This window comes from Pinus tabuliformis, chromosome 3_2 (assembly GCF_031772625.1).
Source record: "Pinus tabuliformis cultivar Carrire ecotype Pingquan chromosome 3_2, CPIR1, whole genome shotgun sequence".
In the NCBI taxonomy this organism is placed as follows: Eukaryota; Viridiplantae; Streptophyta; class Pinopsida; order Pinales; family Pinaceae; genus Pinus; species Pinus tabuliformis.
Genome location: NC_142302.1, coordinates 887,897,064 through 887,914,288, shown reverse-complemented (window position 1 = coordinate 887,914,288; position 17,225 = coordinate 887,897,064). Strand labels below are relative to the sequence as shown.

At 38.6% G+C, this 17,225-nt stretch overlaps 1 pseudogene; it reads left to right on the top strand.

Annotated features, from left to right (window-relative positions):
• The first annotated feature begins 5,988 nt into the window (after positions 1-5,988).
• Positions 5,989-7,144, top strand: LOC149183465 (short-chain type dehydrogenase/reductase pseudogene; annotated as a pseudogene).
• Positions 7,145-17,225: the final 10,081 nt, after the last annotated feature.

Here is a 17,225-nt window from a genome sequence, read left to right as displayed (position 1 = left end):
TTGGACCATCTGTCTCAGCATAGATATACAATCAAGACCTCACAACCTGTCATTCCATTTTGAAAAAAATTGGCTTCAACATGCTGACTTTCAAGAAAACATCAATAATGGTGGGAGGAGAAGCAAGACTTGGAAGGAGCTTACATGTTCAGGATGTAGCAAAAATTAAAACACATCAAATGGGAATTGAAAGGTTGGAATAAGTCTAAATTCGACAACATCCTAGAAGAGAAATCCAAGCTCGAGCAAAAAATGGCATCCATTCAATAGGAAGCTATCTCAAATCACATATATGATGCCCTCATTGTAGAAGAGGATATTACCTACTTAGCTTGAAGAGCATTGGAAACAAGAGGAACTCTTATGGAAACAAATGTCTAGAGTTCGCTAGCTAAAGGAGGGAAAAAGAAATACCAATTAATTTCACAAATCTATGCTGCAAAATCATCACCATAACAGAATTGCCTCCATCAAGAACCTTGCCAGTGAAAATGTACATATTTTTCAGGACATCACTCAAGAACTCACCCAAGACTTCTAAGAAGTTCTAGCGCAGCTTAATATTCACAGGATAAAAGAAATACATAACATCACAACTAATATGCCAAGCTTAGTTATTGCTGAACAAAATGTTTCCCTACTTCGAGAAATAAAAATGGAGGAGGTTGACGCTCTCTTCAAAAGTATGCCACACAATAAATCATTTTACCCTGATGGATTCACCATTGAATTCTTCCAAGCATGCTGGGAAATAGTAGGTGAAGAAGTATGGCTTGCTATGGAAGAATCTTGATAATCTCGATCCATCTTAAAAGCCCTCAATGCCACATTCCTCACCTTGGTTCTAAAATAGAGCAATGCGGAGGAACCAAGTGGCTTCAGACCTATCACTCATTGTAATGTTATTTATAAATATTATCACAAAAATGATTGCTAATAGGTTGAAGACTCTCCTCCCCAATCTTATATCTCTTGAACAAATAGGGTTTGTGCAGGGGTGAAAAATCCTCGACAAGATCATGGTAGCTCACAAAATCATCCATTCATTAAAGCTGTAGTGGAAACTAGGGGTGCTCCTAAAGCTTGATCTCTCGAAGGCTTTTGATGAGCTCAATTGGAGTTATTTGCTCCAAATTCTCCAGGCCTTTGGATTCTCCCCTAAATGGACAATGTGGATCGAAAATCTCCTTTCATCTGTCTCTTTTCGGTCTTTGTAAATGGCTCACCTTTAGAGAAATTCAGACCTACTCGAAGAATTAGACAGGGTGTTCCATTATCACCATTCTTGTTCATTTTAACAATGGAAGGTTTGGCGAGATCCCTTAAAGCAACAATATGCGAGAGCCAACTCAAATGACTCCTACCATTTGGCGATGACTTACCACTCACCCATCAACAGTTCGTAGATGACACAATGGGCAGGGGACAACCATTGTCTCAGAAGCTCGTGCTTTTCTTTGTGTGTTGGAGACTTTCTACCTTGCATCAGGCATGGAAGTCAATAATTCTAAATACTTAATTTTTTTCTTTAACATGCATGTGCCTGTTTAACGACATATTTCCAATCTTATGGACTTCCAACACAAAAATCTCCCATCAAAATATCTCATCGCTCCATTGGTCGACAACTCCTTGAGATGACAGGTATGGGAAGATCTCCTATCAAAGATTCACAACAAGCTAGTAAGATGGGATTTCAGATCTCAGAACATTGTAGGAAGAGCGGTTCTACTAAAATTATTCCTTTAAGCCCTTCCATATACATGTGCTCCACACTCATGGCATCTTCCTCGATCTTCTAGGAACTCAAGGGAATCCAACACAAATTTCTTTGTGGAGGCCCTAATATAGAGAAAAATGGGATCTGGTTCTTTGGGATAAATTTTGCAAGCCCCAAATTAAAGGAGGTCTTAGACTCTGAGACCCCACAACCATGGCTATAATCCTTGGAGCAAAAATATGGTGGAAATGGATTCAGGTAGAGAAAACCTTTGTAAACAAATATGGAACATAAAATATGCCCCCCAAACTCCAATTCAAGATCTAATCAGGCTGAATCCCTAAATAACTGGGTCATCCATTTGGATTTTGGCTAAAAATGAGTATCCTTAATCCAACAACATTTCTTTCGGGAAATAAAGGACATGCATTCCTCACTGTTTTGGGGCGAGTCTTGGCAATAACTCCCTAAACTGAGTGACAATCTGCAAATTCAAGATATGATGGACAACGTGAAAGCCCAGGGATATAATAAGGTTGTACATTACTGGTCCAATGATGCTACATCTTCCCAATTGGGGCAATGGAAACCCCCATATTTATGGCATCCTCAACTAGAGGAAACTCATTGGCAGTAGTTTTGGAATTCTCTCCAACACAGAAAAATCTCCATTTCCATTCAACCAGACAAACTCAGATGGGGTTACCCTTCAAAAGGCTCATTCTCTGTCTAGGAAGCTTATCATTTAGCAGTAGGGTATCATTCATTAGCAGTGGAAGAAGTCTGGATAAAGATCTAGAAGCAACAGTCATGGCCAAAATTAGCCTTTTTCCTCTAGATGCTCTTCCAAAATAAATCATTGACTTGGGATAATCTTGTCAAATAGAACCATGAAGATCCATCTCACTGCCCTTTATGTCTTCATTACTCAGAGGACATGGAGCACTTGTTCTACATTTGCTCTTATACTCTCGGGCTATTGGACCATCTCAACCAAATTCTCTCATGCTCTGACAGAGAACCCCTTAGTATCCTGAATACTATTGCTAACTAGCATAAATGAGTCTTTTCCTATTCCATCCTAAATTGAATATGGACTCTCACCCCTAGTCTCCTTCTTTGGGATGTCTTGAAATAAAGGAATCACAAAATATTTCAAAACTCCTTTGTGTTTGAAAAATTTCTTTGGAATATCATCTAGGTTCATTAGGGGAATTTTGAGGTCTAAAATGAGCCTCTTGAGGAAAATAACAAAATAATAGGAAAAATAATAAAATAAAGGTTATGATTTTTTAAAAGAAAAGAAATAAAACTACTTTTTTTTTAATTGTGTTTATGTTACTTACCTCCTTGTAGGTTTACTCAAATTTCAAATGTGTACATTTGTTGGATATGGAATTCAATTCTACATCCAATGCATACTTTTGAGTAGATACACACTGAGAAAAAATCAAAATACATGAAAAGTGAGTTTCAAACACATTTTTTCATGTATTCTGAATTTTTATCGATGTGTATCTACTAAAAAAGATGTAGATTGGTACTCAATGAATGTGAAATCTAATTCCCCATCCAACAATTATATATGTTTTAAATTTGAGTAAACCTACAAGGAGATAATTCATAAATAAGACTAAAAAAATTAGTTTTCTTCTTTCCCCTTCAAAAATATTCTCCCTTGGGGATAACATTATCATCTTGAATCCTACTGGTTTTTTTAGTACATTTTTCATTTTGAGGCCCATTTTTGACCTCAAAATCCCCCTAATGAACTTTAAAGAATCAATTCTTGCCTCATCCTAGTCCTCTACTGACTAGAAATCTCATGACTCTGAAGCTATTATCCTCTAGCTTTTGCATCTTGCTCCATCTTCCTTCTCCCCTCCCTCCCCTTCGTCCCAATAGTCCCCGCCATTGGTCCCCTCCCTCTCCTTCGTCCCAATAGTCCCCACCATTGGTCCCCTCCTCCCTTGGATTTTCTCAAACTCAATTTTGATGGAGCATCAAAAGTTAACTCGAATCTCTCTAGTTTTGGTGGAATCATCAAAGACCATCAAGGATCTCCCCTTCACCTTTATTCTGGTTCCTTGGGAATTGATAAAAATAATGTTGGAGATCTTACAAGGCTTGTTTCAATGTTAGAATTAGCGCAGTCTCTAAGATACATGAAACTCATTATGGAAGGAGACTCTCAAATTATTATCAACACGTTGTTGCCAAAATATCCACTAGATGGAGATTGGAGTAACTTCTCTTACAAGTCTCCTCTCTCATGGGCCTACTCCGTATCACCATCCATACACGTGTTCGACTCACATGTAACAATGTGGGAGATCTACTGACTGATCATGGATGTATGGATTACGAGGTCACAATCTCTTCTCCTTCAACTCTTCTAATCGAATCCCCTCTTAAAGAAGATTGCATACATCTGATTGTCGGGACTCTTCAAATGACACATCCCAACACCTGGATGGCGTGACACGTGCATGCAAAAGGGGGAGGGGTTGCCACCACCCCACTTGGTGATCATGTGGGAGGCAGTGGCAACACACACCCAACCGATGTTAATGCTGGCCTGTGTGGCCATTAAGACATTCCTCTTTTTGCAAATGATGAGGCAACGTTCAAGACTAAGTGGGAAGCTCAAGAAGGTGAAGCGTGCGATTCCCATAGTGATTATGCTTAATTGTCTGAGGCTTGACGATGGGGCTGTAAATGCAGGTCTCCAAGCGGGATGCATCTTGATAAATGGTCCCAAGTTAACTGTGTTGAATTGTAGTGGTCTCGATAGGAAACCTGGACTTGGGCAGTTGCAGTGGCTATTTCTATTCCAGTGCTGACTCTTGGTGCAATTTTTCTCCTTAATTCTATGGATTGCATGTTGTTGCTCCTTCGAGTTCTAAATTCTACCTTTATAGATGTTTCCATATTGATATGGATTTTGGTCGTGTCCCCTTTCCTTGGTTGGCAAAGTATTTGTTTTATGGATTCTTTGGTGGGTTGTGTCATCCTGAGGTGGGGTCTTGGGAAACTCTATGCAAGAGGAAGTATTCGAGCTCACCCTCATTTTGTGAGCATTGCCTCCTCAATGTGTATTTGGGCTTTTCCCTCTTTGGGACACCTCTCCTAGTTCTCAAGCAACTTTCTTGGCTAAACAGTGGTCTATTGGAGCCTTGACGGTGGGTCGCATTATTGGGTCCTTCTATTGGTGCTAGCGTGACTCTATTGGGCCCTTGGGGAATTTTTCTTTTGCAGGCTGCGTTGGGGAATGAGGCTTGGAGGGTGAATACCTCTAGTGCTTTTGGTTTCATTTTATTTTTTCATGATATATACATAATTTTTTTAAATGACATATATAATATGTACCTAATTTACATTAAAATATTTTACATTACATGTACATCCAAACATTTTATCATGCAAATTAAAATAATTTTTTATTATTAATAATTTATTATTATTAATAATTTTTTAAGTATATGTCAATATTAATTTTTATTAATATATTTTATTGATAATCCAAATCCACATAGAGTATTTTTTTTTACAGAACATTAAAATGTTTTATTTTAACAATTTTTTTCTTCTTCTATATATAGATATATATGAAGTTGGTATCAACATATATTAGTTAACATAGATATTCAAATGGTTTATTTAAATTTCTAGTTAAAACATTTTTGAAAAATATAAGTTTTAATTCTTTTTTTTTTTTATTACCATTGACATTATTTTCCTATTTAGAACATAATTTTTATTTTTATTTTAAAAGAGCACACAGAGATAGACAAACAAACCTACACATCTTTTCATACTCAAATATAAAATGAAATTAGCCAACAAATTTACAAATAAACTTTTCATCCTTCTTTCCTCATTGTTCTCCCATTATTTTTTTAAACATTACCATACTAGTTGCTTCTAATACATTTATATTATTTAATATATCTCATCTTAATTCTATTGAAACTAAATACACCACGAAATTATATATTCTTTAATATATCAGTATTATTTTAAGTTTGATAAAAACAATGTAAAACAAGGATATATCAGTATTATTTTAATGGGATATCCTTGTATCTTGTTAACCGGCCAGGGCTATTTGATTATCTTAAATTTAAAATAGTTTGGTTGAAATTTGACAGATATATATTTTGTTATTTTAAATGTATAAAAAAATTTAATATCATAAAAAAAATCTTTTAAATTATTTAAATTGAGTAAAGTTCCCAACTCAAATATAAAATTGTAATGAATACCTCGCGGATTCACGGCAAGGTTGATTTAAAAAAAAGAGGCGTAGAACCGTTAGAATACGGCTTCGATTTCGCGTCAGCCATGATGGCAGGTAGGAAATGGGCTTCGTCTGTAAAATTATAGGGCTGCGCCGCATTAAATACACTCTCAGGGCGAGGGGAAGCCTCCTCCAGCTATGGCGACTACTGATGATCAGCCAGAGGAGAAGACAACGCGGATGCCTTTGCGAGGCAGGGCTGCCATTGTTATAGGTGCCTCTGGGGGTCTCGGCAGGGAGATCGCCCTCCATTTGGCGGAGAAGGGAGCCAGAGTGGTCGTCCATTACTCCTCCACTCAACACTCCGCAGAGGAAGTCGCTTCCATAATCAATAATAATTCCTCGGATGGTGTGAGGGCCATTGTCTGCAAAGCCGATGTCGCCGAGCCCTCGCAGGTTGCCCACCTATTCGACATGGCCGAGCAAGCATTTGGGCCGCTCCACATCGTGGTAAACAGCGCGGGATTCCTGGATCCCAAGTATCTATCACTTGCAGAGACCTCCGAAGAAGATTGGGACCGAACATGCAAGGGGGCGTTTCTGTGCAGCAGAGAAGCCGCCAACAGGGTCGTCCGCGGGGGCGGCGGTCGCATCATCAACATTAGTAGCTCTAGTGTGGGATTGGCGATACCAAGGTTCGGCGCCTACGCGGCGAGCAAGGCGGCGATGGAGATGATGACGAGAATCCTGGCACAGGAATTGAGGGGCACTCAGATTACTGCAAATTGTGTGGCGCCAGGCCCTATTGCCACCGATATGTTCTTTGCCGGCAAGAGCGAGGCGGCGATCGAGGTCGGGATCAAATCCAGTCCGTTTGAGCGGTTGGGGAAGGTGGAAGATGTGGCTCCCCTGGTTGCGTTCTTGGTGAGCGATGAAGGAGAATGGGTTAATGCTCAGGTCGTCCGGGTCAATGGAGGCCAGGTTTGATGTATAAAATTGGGTGGTTTCTATGGTTTTTTGTTTTCGATGTATTGTGCTCACTTCTTTGTTTTTTGTTTTCGGAGCTCTTACTTTGGTTTTAATGGATTGTGTTCAATCTGTGTTTGAAGAACTCCCTTGGATTTTGTCCCAAATAGATATCAATCATTTTCCCATTAATATGTTGTAATTCTTGAATGTGTAATGAAAAAAGGTTTGGATATGTTATTGATTGGTTTAGAGAATGCTTTTAATATATAACTTGTTTTTTTACTATATATAATGGGTTGATATTATAATTTTTGAATATGTAATGAAAAACCATGTTTGATGTTTTTATTGGTTTGATATCAAAATTTTTGAAAAAAAAAAATGTTCGATGTTTTTATTCGTTGGTTCAGAGAGTGAGCTAGCTAGTTCCTCCTATATGCATTGGAATAAATTTTGAGATGTGATCATTCTTGAATATATATTAATAGAATAAGATCGAGATGGGTTATGAATTGTTATTTTATTTTTTATTAGATATATAAGTTTGAATTTTGACTACTTAAAGTTTAACATATTTATAATTTTTGAATGCTTAATGAAAATTCAAGATTTAGATGTGAGTAGTCACGATATGATATGTATTAACTTAAATTTTAATATTATGAATTTTAAATAAATAATAGACAAGTAAAATTTGAATATATTTAATAATGAACTTAAGTGTGTTTATTAATTGGTTTAGAAATGATATTCTTAAATATATAATGGAAGATTAAAATTTGAATATGTTTATTACTTAATTTGGAATTTGAGTCATATTTCTTGATGAAAAAATTGAGCTTTGCAAAACCTTAGTCATCTCAAGACCCTAACTACTAAATCATTGATTTGCTCTCCATCCTTCTTCCCATGGAAACTACTAGCCGATAGACTGGTTTTTCTTCCTACAATCAAGTTGTTGTTGGATTGAACAAATTTCGGAAAACATTTAACAATCAACTTCCAAATGATGAGCAAAATCTTAATGGCAACAAAAAAACCTAGTAGTTGTCTCTTCCTCATGGAAGATGTCAACTCGGTAGAAGGCAGTTGTGGATCTAAATTTTGAATAGATCTTGATATACATTCGAATAGATCTTGATATGTTATCATTCTTGAATGTGCATTAAAAGAATAAGGCCCAAACTTGTAATTAATCCATTGTTATTTTTGAATGTGTATTAAAAAGGAAAAAGTTTTAAAGTAATGTTATTTGTTGAATTATTAGTAAAAGGCTCCTTAAATAGTGTAATGGTTTAAATTTTGGCTACTTACAATTTAATATATTTATATTTTTTGAATTTGTAATGAAAATTCAAGATTTAGATGTGAGTAGTCACAATATGATATGTATTAAATTAAATCTTAATATTATGAATTTTAAATAAATAGTAGAAGAGTAAAATGTGAATATATTTAATAATGAACTTAAGTGTGTTTTTTAATTGGTTTAGAAATGAATATTCATAAATATATAATGAAAGATTAAAATTTGAATATGTTTATTACTTAATTTAGAATTTGAATTTTATTTCTTGATAAAAAATTTGAGCTTTGCAAAACCTTAGCCGTCTCAAAACCTTACCTACTCAATCACTAATTTGCTCTTCATTTTTCTTCCCCTCGAAACTACTAGCGGAGGGAGTGGTTCCTCTTCCTATAATCAAGTTGTTGGATTGAACAAATCATGGAAAACATTTAACAATCAACGTCCAAATAATGAGCAAAATCTTAATGGAAACAAAAAAACCTAGTAGTCATCTCCTCCTCATGGAAGATGCCAACCCACTAGGAGTAAGAGGCAATTGTGGATCCAAATTTTGAATAGATCTTGATATACATTGGAATAGATGTTGATATGTTATCATTCTTGAATGTGCATTAAAAGAATAAGACGCAAATGCGTTATTAATCCATTGTTAGTTTCGAATGTGTATTAAAAAGAAAAAAGATTTAGATAATGTTATTTGTTGGTTTAAAGGTTGAATTATTAGTAAAAAACTCCTTTAATGTAATGGTTTAAATTTTGGCTAATTATAGTTTAATATATTTATAATTTTTGAATGTTTAATGAAAATTCAAGATTTAGATGTCACTAGTCGCAATATGATATATATTAAATTAAATTTTAATATTATAAATTTTAAATAAATAGTAGAAGAGTAAAATTTGAATATATTTAATAATAAATTTAAGTGTGTTTATTAATTGGTTTAGAAATGAATATTCTTAAATATATAATGAAAGATTAAAATATGAATATGTTTATATCTCTTGATGAAAAACTTGAGCTCTGCAAAACCTTAGCTGTCTCAAAACCCTAGCTACTGAATCACTGATTTCCTCTCCATCATTCTTCCCATGGAAACTGCTAGCAGAGGGAGTGGTTCCTCTTCCTACAATCAAGTTGTTGTTAGATTGAACAAATCAGGGAAAACATCTACAATCAACCTCCAAATGATGAGTAAAATCTTAATGGCAGCAAAAAAAACCCCCAATAGTTGCCCCCTCCTCAAGGAAGACACCAACAATGGTTGCCTCCCAAAGGCAGTTATGGATCCAAAATTTGAAGTTAGCTCTAAGCATATTAACTCTAAACATATTGGAGGCTATATTCAGTTCATGAAAGATCACACCCTCATTAGTAAGCTTTTAGGCATTTGACCAACTAAAAAAGCTCTAACCCAATGGATACGACTCAAATGGAAGCTGCAGGGGAAAACCAAGCTTGATTTAGGTGTAGAAGGCTTCTTTACAATCATTTTTGCAAATCTAGTAAACATAATTTGGGTATTAGATATCATTTTTGGGATTCAACTGCGTTAAGTAAGTCATTCAAACGTATGACCATTTCCATGAGAGTTAGTCGTAACTGACTAATTTCTCATGATTTTTGAATAGTTCACTTAGCACTCATTGCATCGGGTGATGCTCACAGGGGTGAAGAAGTGGGATTGAAACTAGTGAAATGTGGAGAACGAATCACATAGCATCAATCATCACTTCCGGGGCTTGCACCCGGTAACCAGGACTTCCCAGGAGGTCACCCATCCCAGAACTCCTCTGGCTCAAGCGCGCTTAACTGTGGAGTTTTTCCCACAATCAAGCCCACTTAGCTTGCTACCCCATTTGCAAAACCTTAGCAAGTATTGTGCCTCATGAACCATTCAAGTAGAGATCCCTTGACTCTTTTTGAATTTAAGTATGGGGGATTTACGCAGTGCATTATATTAGATATCATTTTTGGGATTCAACTGCGTTAAGTAAGTCATTCAAACGTATGACCATTTCCATGAGAGGTAGTCGTAACTGACTAATTTCTCATGATTTTTGAATAGTTCACTTAGCACTCATTGCATCGGGTGATGCTCACAGGGGTGAAGAAGTGGGATTGAAACTAGTGAAATGTGGAGAACGAATCACATAGCATCAATCATCACTTCCGGGGCTTGCACCCGGTAACCAGGACTTCCCAGGAGGTCACCCATCCCAGAACTCCTCTGGCTCAAGCGCGCTTAACTGTGGAGTTTTTCCCACAATCAAGCCCACTTAGCTTGCTACCCCATTTGCAAAACCTTAGCAAGTATTGTGCCTCATGAACCATTCAAGTAGAGATCCCTTGACTCTTTTTGAATTTAAGTATGGGGGATTTACGCAGTGCATTATATTAGATATCATTTTTGGGATTCAACTGCGTTAAGTAAGTCATTCAAACGTATGACCATTTCCATGAGAGGTAGTCGTAACTGACTAATTTCTCATGATTTTTGAATAGTTCACTTAGCACTCATTGCATCGGGTGATGCTCACAGGGGTGAAGAAGTGGGATTGAAACTAGTGAAATGTGGAGAACGAATCACATAGCATCAATCATCACTTCCGGGGCTTTGGGTACTAAAAAATGGCCCCTACTTTTATAATTTTGCTAGACTCTACCTCTATTTATGGACAAAGAGGTTTGTATTAGATCAAGAAGATTTCATATCTACTCCGCTATGGATACACATGTATTATTTTCCATGAGAGTTTTGGTATGAGAAAACTTTGGCTAGCATCGGGAATACCCTTGGGAACTATGTCAAATCTTTTGAGGCAACCAAACAAGGAAGATACATCTCCTATGTGAGAATCTATGTGTGCATGAACATTTCTGAGCCATTGCTAGAGTCCATCGAGCTATATTACCAAGATGAACTCTCGATGGACTTTGGTGGCAAAATCTTGACTATGAGCACATTCCTTTATGGTGTCGACATTTCCATGAGTATGGCCATTTGTACTGAAATTTCCCCTTACTACCCTCCACTACAAATGCGACAACTTCTAAGGCCTAAGATGAAAATGGATTCACTAGAGTTGGAGGAAAATGCTCCAACCCTAAGAAGAACCCTCCAAAAAAAACCTCGGCTTCATATGACAAAGCGAGCCCTTCCTCCCAAAACCCTTTCACACCCCTTTCCTCCCCGACTTCCATCAACCTCCCAATTGTTGTCCCGTCGCTTGAAGTGGATATGCAAGAATCCAACCAACTGCCTATCACCTCTGCGACCTAAACCCCCCCAGAAGTTGATTCGTTGATTTCACAACCCCTTAACTTTAATCTATAGAACCCCACCCCCCCTGGATATCCTCAAAATGGCCCTGGAACAAGTAGATGAGATGGAGCTTAATGCCTTCGACCTTCCGAATTTGGTGAAGGTGTAGAAGGGGAAAGACTCAGTTACCCTTCATGAGCATCAGGTAAAGCATTAGGTTGAGACTACTTCATGCTTTGCCAGGAAGGGGTTAAAACCTCAACAAGTTCCTTTAACTTGAGCTTACTCATGTTTCAAGCCAAGAACATGAAAGAATCCTCAAAGTTACATTGGGAAGAAAAGAAAAGGGGGCGTAAAACAAATGAGCAACATTTGAGGGAAATATTGGGTATGTTAGTAAATTCATGGCGTATCAGAACGATCTCAGATGTGTTTCCCACAACCAACATACCTTTGAAATCAAGACCATCTCTTGGAATATACAAGGCCTCAATTGCAAAGGGAAGAAGAGGCTCCTTAAAGACAAATGGTACTTGGAACAACCAAATACTCTGATGATACATGAAACCAAATCAACCAGTGAAGCTCTTTGTAAAATCGATAGCAAATGGGCACAAGATTGTTGCGTGACAACAATAGATGATCAGGGACATTCTAGTAGTTTAACCATCATATGGAAAAACCAAGAGGTTTAAATCATAAACATGTTTGCCGCTAATTGTATTATTTCAATTCAGTTCCAGTTCATAGGAGTTAGGGAAGCATACTTTTTCTCAAATGTTTATGGGCCTGCTCATGTGCAGGATAAGGTGAGATTCCTTCAATCAATTTTTCTGAATCAAATCCTAACTCCACTGCCCTGCATTTTGAGCTGAGATTTTAATCGCATTAAGTCATTGTCGAAAAAAAAGAGCATATTTTGGCGACTTGATGCTGAATCTTTCCAATTCTAGAAGCTTCTAACCACATTGTCTCTACTAGACTTAGATTCTGTCAATGACACGTTCACTTGGAACAATAGCAGGGGAGGGGAGAAATAAGTTGCCTCCAAGCTTTATTGCTTCATCGTCTAAGAATCCATTCTGAATTGGGATATTTTTATGGAGGCATCCATTCTCCTAAGTCATGGATCAGACCATTGGGCAGTTTGTCTCAACATAGATATACAATTAAGACCTCACAACTTGTCATTCCACTTTGAAAAAAATTGGCTTCAACATGCTGACTTTCAAGAAAACATAAAAAATGGTGGGAGGAGAAGCAAGACTTGGAAGACTCCTACATGTTCAAGATGTAACATAAATTATCAAATGGCAATTGAAGGGTCGGAATAAGTCTAAATTCGACAACATCCTAGAAGAGAAATCCAAGCTCGAGCAAAAAATGGCACCCATTCAATGTGAAGCTATCTCAAATGGCATATTTTATGCCCTCATTACAGAAGAGGATATTACCCTCACTTAGCTTGAAGAGTGTGGGAAACAGGAGGAACTCTTATGGAAGCAGAAGTCTAGAGTTCACTGGCTAAAGGAGGGAAAAAGAAATACCACTTTCTTTCACAAATCTATGCTGCAACATCATCACCATAATAAAATTTCCTCCATCAAAAACCTTGCTAGTGAAAAGGTACATAGTTTTCTGGACATCACTGAGGAACTCACCCAAGAATTCCAGAATGTTCTAATGAAACTTGATATTCACAGGATAAAAGCAATACATAACATCACAACTCATATAACAAGCTTAGTTATTGCTGAACAAAATGTTTCCCTACTTCGAGAAATAAAATTGGAGGAGGTTAACGGTCTCGTCAAAGCTATGCCACATAATAAATCCTTTTGGCCTGATGGATTCACTATTGAATTATTCCAAGCCTGTTGGCCAATAGTAGGTGAAGAGGTATGGCCTGTTGTGGAAGAATCTCAAAAATCATGATCCATATGAAAACCCCTCAATGCTACATTCCTCACCTTGGTTCTAAAACAAGGCAATGCAGAGGAACCAAGTGGCTTCATACCTATCACTCTTTGCAATGTTATTTGTAAGAGTATTGCAAAAATTATTGCTAATAGGTTGAAGCCTCTCCTCCCCAATCTTATATCTCTTGAACAAACAGGGTTTTTGGAGGGGTGAAAAATCCTTGACAAGATCATGGCTCACAAAGTCATCCATTCATTAAAGATGTAGTGGAAACCAGGGGTGCTCCTAAATCTTGATCTCTCGAAGGCTTTCGATAAACTCAGTTGGAGTTATTTGCTCCAAATTCTCTGGGCCTTTGGCTTCTCCCTTAAATGGACTATGTGGATCCAAAATCTCCTTTCATATGTCTCTTTTCGATCCTTGTAAATGGCTCCCCTTTAGAGAAATTCAGACCTACTCGACGAATTAGACAGGGTGTGCCATTATCACCATTCTTGTTCATTTTGGCATTGAAAGCTCTGGTGAGATTCCTCAAAGCAGCAATATGCGAGAGCCAACTCAAATGACTCCTTCCATTTGGTGATGACCTACCACTCACCCATCAACAATTTGTAGACTACACAATGGGCATGGGAACACCCACTGTTTCAGAATCTCTTGCTTTTCTTCATGTGTTGGAGACTTTCTATCTTGCATCAGGTATGGAAGTCAATAATTCTAAATCCTTAATTTTTTTCTTTAACATTCTTGTGCATGTTTAGCGACATATTTCCAATCTTATGGACTTCCAACGCAAAAATCTCCATCAAAATATCTCAACGCTCCACTGGTCGACAACTCAAGATGACGGGTATGGGAAGATCTTCTATTAAAGATTCACAATAAGCTAGCAAGATGGGCTTTCAAATTTATGAGCATTGCATCAGAGTGGTTCTACTAAAAGCAGTCCTTTAAGACCTTCCCATATACATGTTCTCCGTGCTCATGGCACCTTCCTCGATCTTCTAGGAACTCAAGGGAATCCAACACAAATATCTTTGTGGAGGCCCTAATCTGGAGCACCAAGGCTCTGGTTTCTTCGGATAATTTTTTCAAATCAACAGGTGTGGCTTAAGAATCTATAACAGATTGCTAATCATATGACATGGTGAAGGAAATAAATTTTACGATTTCAGATCATTTATATATAATAATTTTCCAATTAACAGTTAATATGTTACCGTTAAAGAGGAGCGGGTCTATTGCACAGGGAGTGGAAGGTAATTAATGAAGTAACAACTTGCTGACATGACGATAAGGACACCATATGTCAGCAGAGGATTGGGAGGAAGGAGTGATCAAGTTTAGTTTAATGGTCGGGAGTGGTCGTGGGAGTGGCATCCGCGAGGGTGAGGTGGCAGGAAGAGCATGGCGAGAAAAGGTAGGTTGAGGTGGTAATTATGGTGGGGTCGGGGATATGATGTAGTATTTAGAGTTGAAGGAAGGTGGGGACAGGAGGTCGACGTGGCGGGTGGTGAGTGGAAGTGGAAGTGGTGGAAAGTCAACAATGGGAGACTTTTCAGAGGGTGGGGGAGGGGGGTGGCGCAATGAGAGGAAAGTGAGGGGGCGTGCGAAATGCTGAAAGGGTGCCATGTAGTAGGAGCTTCGGATCCCCCCCATGGAAAAAGCAGAGTTGAGTTCCGGGGGGGCTCGAAAACCTTCCCCCGCCGTTGATCTAGGTAGGGGCATTCTCAGCTGTCCATTTTATCCGAAAGTGCAAACTTAGGCCAAATACATATTCAAAACATTATTACAAGCGCATTAAAGTGTGATTAACCCTTACTTAAGGTAAGGTTAATCAAAAACTAAATTTTCCCTAAAAATTGTTTAGAAACAAACCCATGCTGCATTTGGACTAGCAAAGCACATTTTTACTGATTTTTCCTATCGATTAATCACGATTAAACTAAGTGATTAATTTATTCACTAACCTATCCTACTGGATTCCTATCCTAATCATGATTAAATAGTGTGATTAGCCCAAATTATTTCTAATTTTCATATTTACCAAGTGACATTTAAACAAGCTGCACACTTTATTCAAAATTTCTAAATGTAAACTAATGCAATACTGATTTTTCTTGGTGGCATTTAGACTGGCTCACCTACGGGGACATTTTCACACACATTTTTTTGTTTTTCTAAATTTCTTTTTTTTCTTCTATTTTTTTCTGTCCCCTACAATTTATTTTCTATTTTTTTTCTATATATATATATATTCTTTTGGAAATAAATTTCTTTTTTTTTTCTCGGCAAAGCTAGCTAATCTATTATATTATATACAGAGAACATTACATTCAAAAAAGCAGGCTACCCAGGGCCGACAGTGGCGCCTTGGGTAGCTGTACTTGACTCTGAATTCGCCCTCGCAGGGGCAGCACTTCCAGTTTGTACCAAAACACATGACACAGAGATGTTCCCAGGTAGCAAAAAAACGGCCCACGCAGGGGCATCCAACAAAACGACGCATAACAGACTTTGCCAGGCCTACTTCCCTTACTATAATAAACGTGAACGTGAACAAGAACAGAATGGACACAAACATAGATATTTAGCATAATCCAGAAACCAACCGAGACCCCAAACCTATACCAGACCTGAGAGAGAGAAATGTATGCCAGTGAGTGCCTCTGGGAATTAATCTTCAGGTTCTTCCTCAATAATTCTGCACCAGCCTTGGCCTTCTGGGATGCCTGCCCACATTGCCATAGGATCCTGCACGGGGGCCGGCATCTCTTGCTCTTGAGGTCGGGCAGGGGCTTGCTGAAGCTCCTTCTCTGAAATACCCTCGGCATTTGTTGGCTGCACCACCGGGCGTTTCTCCCTATTGCCCTCTGGAAGTACCTCAGCGGAGACCGGTTGCGTTTCTTCTGCATTCTCCTCAGGAACCTTTGTAAAAAGAACTGAGATGTGGGCGTTAATGCCAGCATTATCCCGCGAGCTGCCCAGGGTAAAAATGACTGAGCCGAACGCTGGAAGCATGGGCGCTCCATCATTGGAGCTGTCGGCCTCCAAAAACTGACTGGCTGGAATTGGTGTGGCTCCCGCCCTTCTGTAGCAATAGCAGCAGCAACAGTGATGATGGACATCCGCTGCAGGGGGACGCGAAGACTGACCATGCCCAGTGCCTCTTCTACACGGCATTCTATCACGCAATCGCGCCATGGTTTCAACGACGCCCTCAGCTTGTTCCAGAGCAGTGCTTGAGGGCCTGTTGTTACTGCGTTCACCCCCAATTGAGTGCTGTCCCCCAATTGACGCGAGGCAGAGCTCAGCTGTACATAAACAAAGCCCAGAATAAACAAACAGGGACCAAACCTATTCCGAATGAATGACTTCGCGCTCAGCATCAATGGTTCAACACTTTCCCTCAGAGATCTGAGTAGCTTGCTCGGCCCTCTGAGCCCATAACTGCAACATTCCATCCCACTTAAACCAGCTGACATTCCCTCGGATTTTGTCCGCATTGAATGCTCTCTGCAGGCTCGCCATCATTCCCAGCTACCTCCTTACGGATTCCACTTTGCTTCTCCCTTCTTAACATCTCGGCGGCGAGGGGCATTAAAGCCCTTTGTCCATCACGTGGCGGCACATGCTGGGCATGTGGCTCCCCATGTCCTGGCTCGATGACACCCGCATCCGGGGTTTTGGAAATAAATTTCAAACATGAAACGTTATTTACATTTTTCAAATATAAAATCATTAGGTAAAAACAACTCCTCCTATGAAATATAGCACCCTAACAAGGGAGATCCCCTTGGTT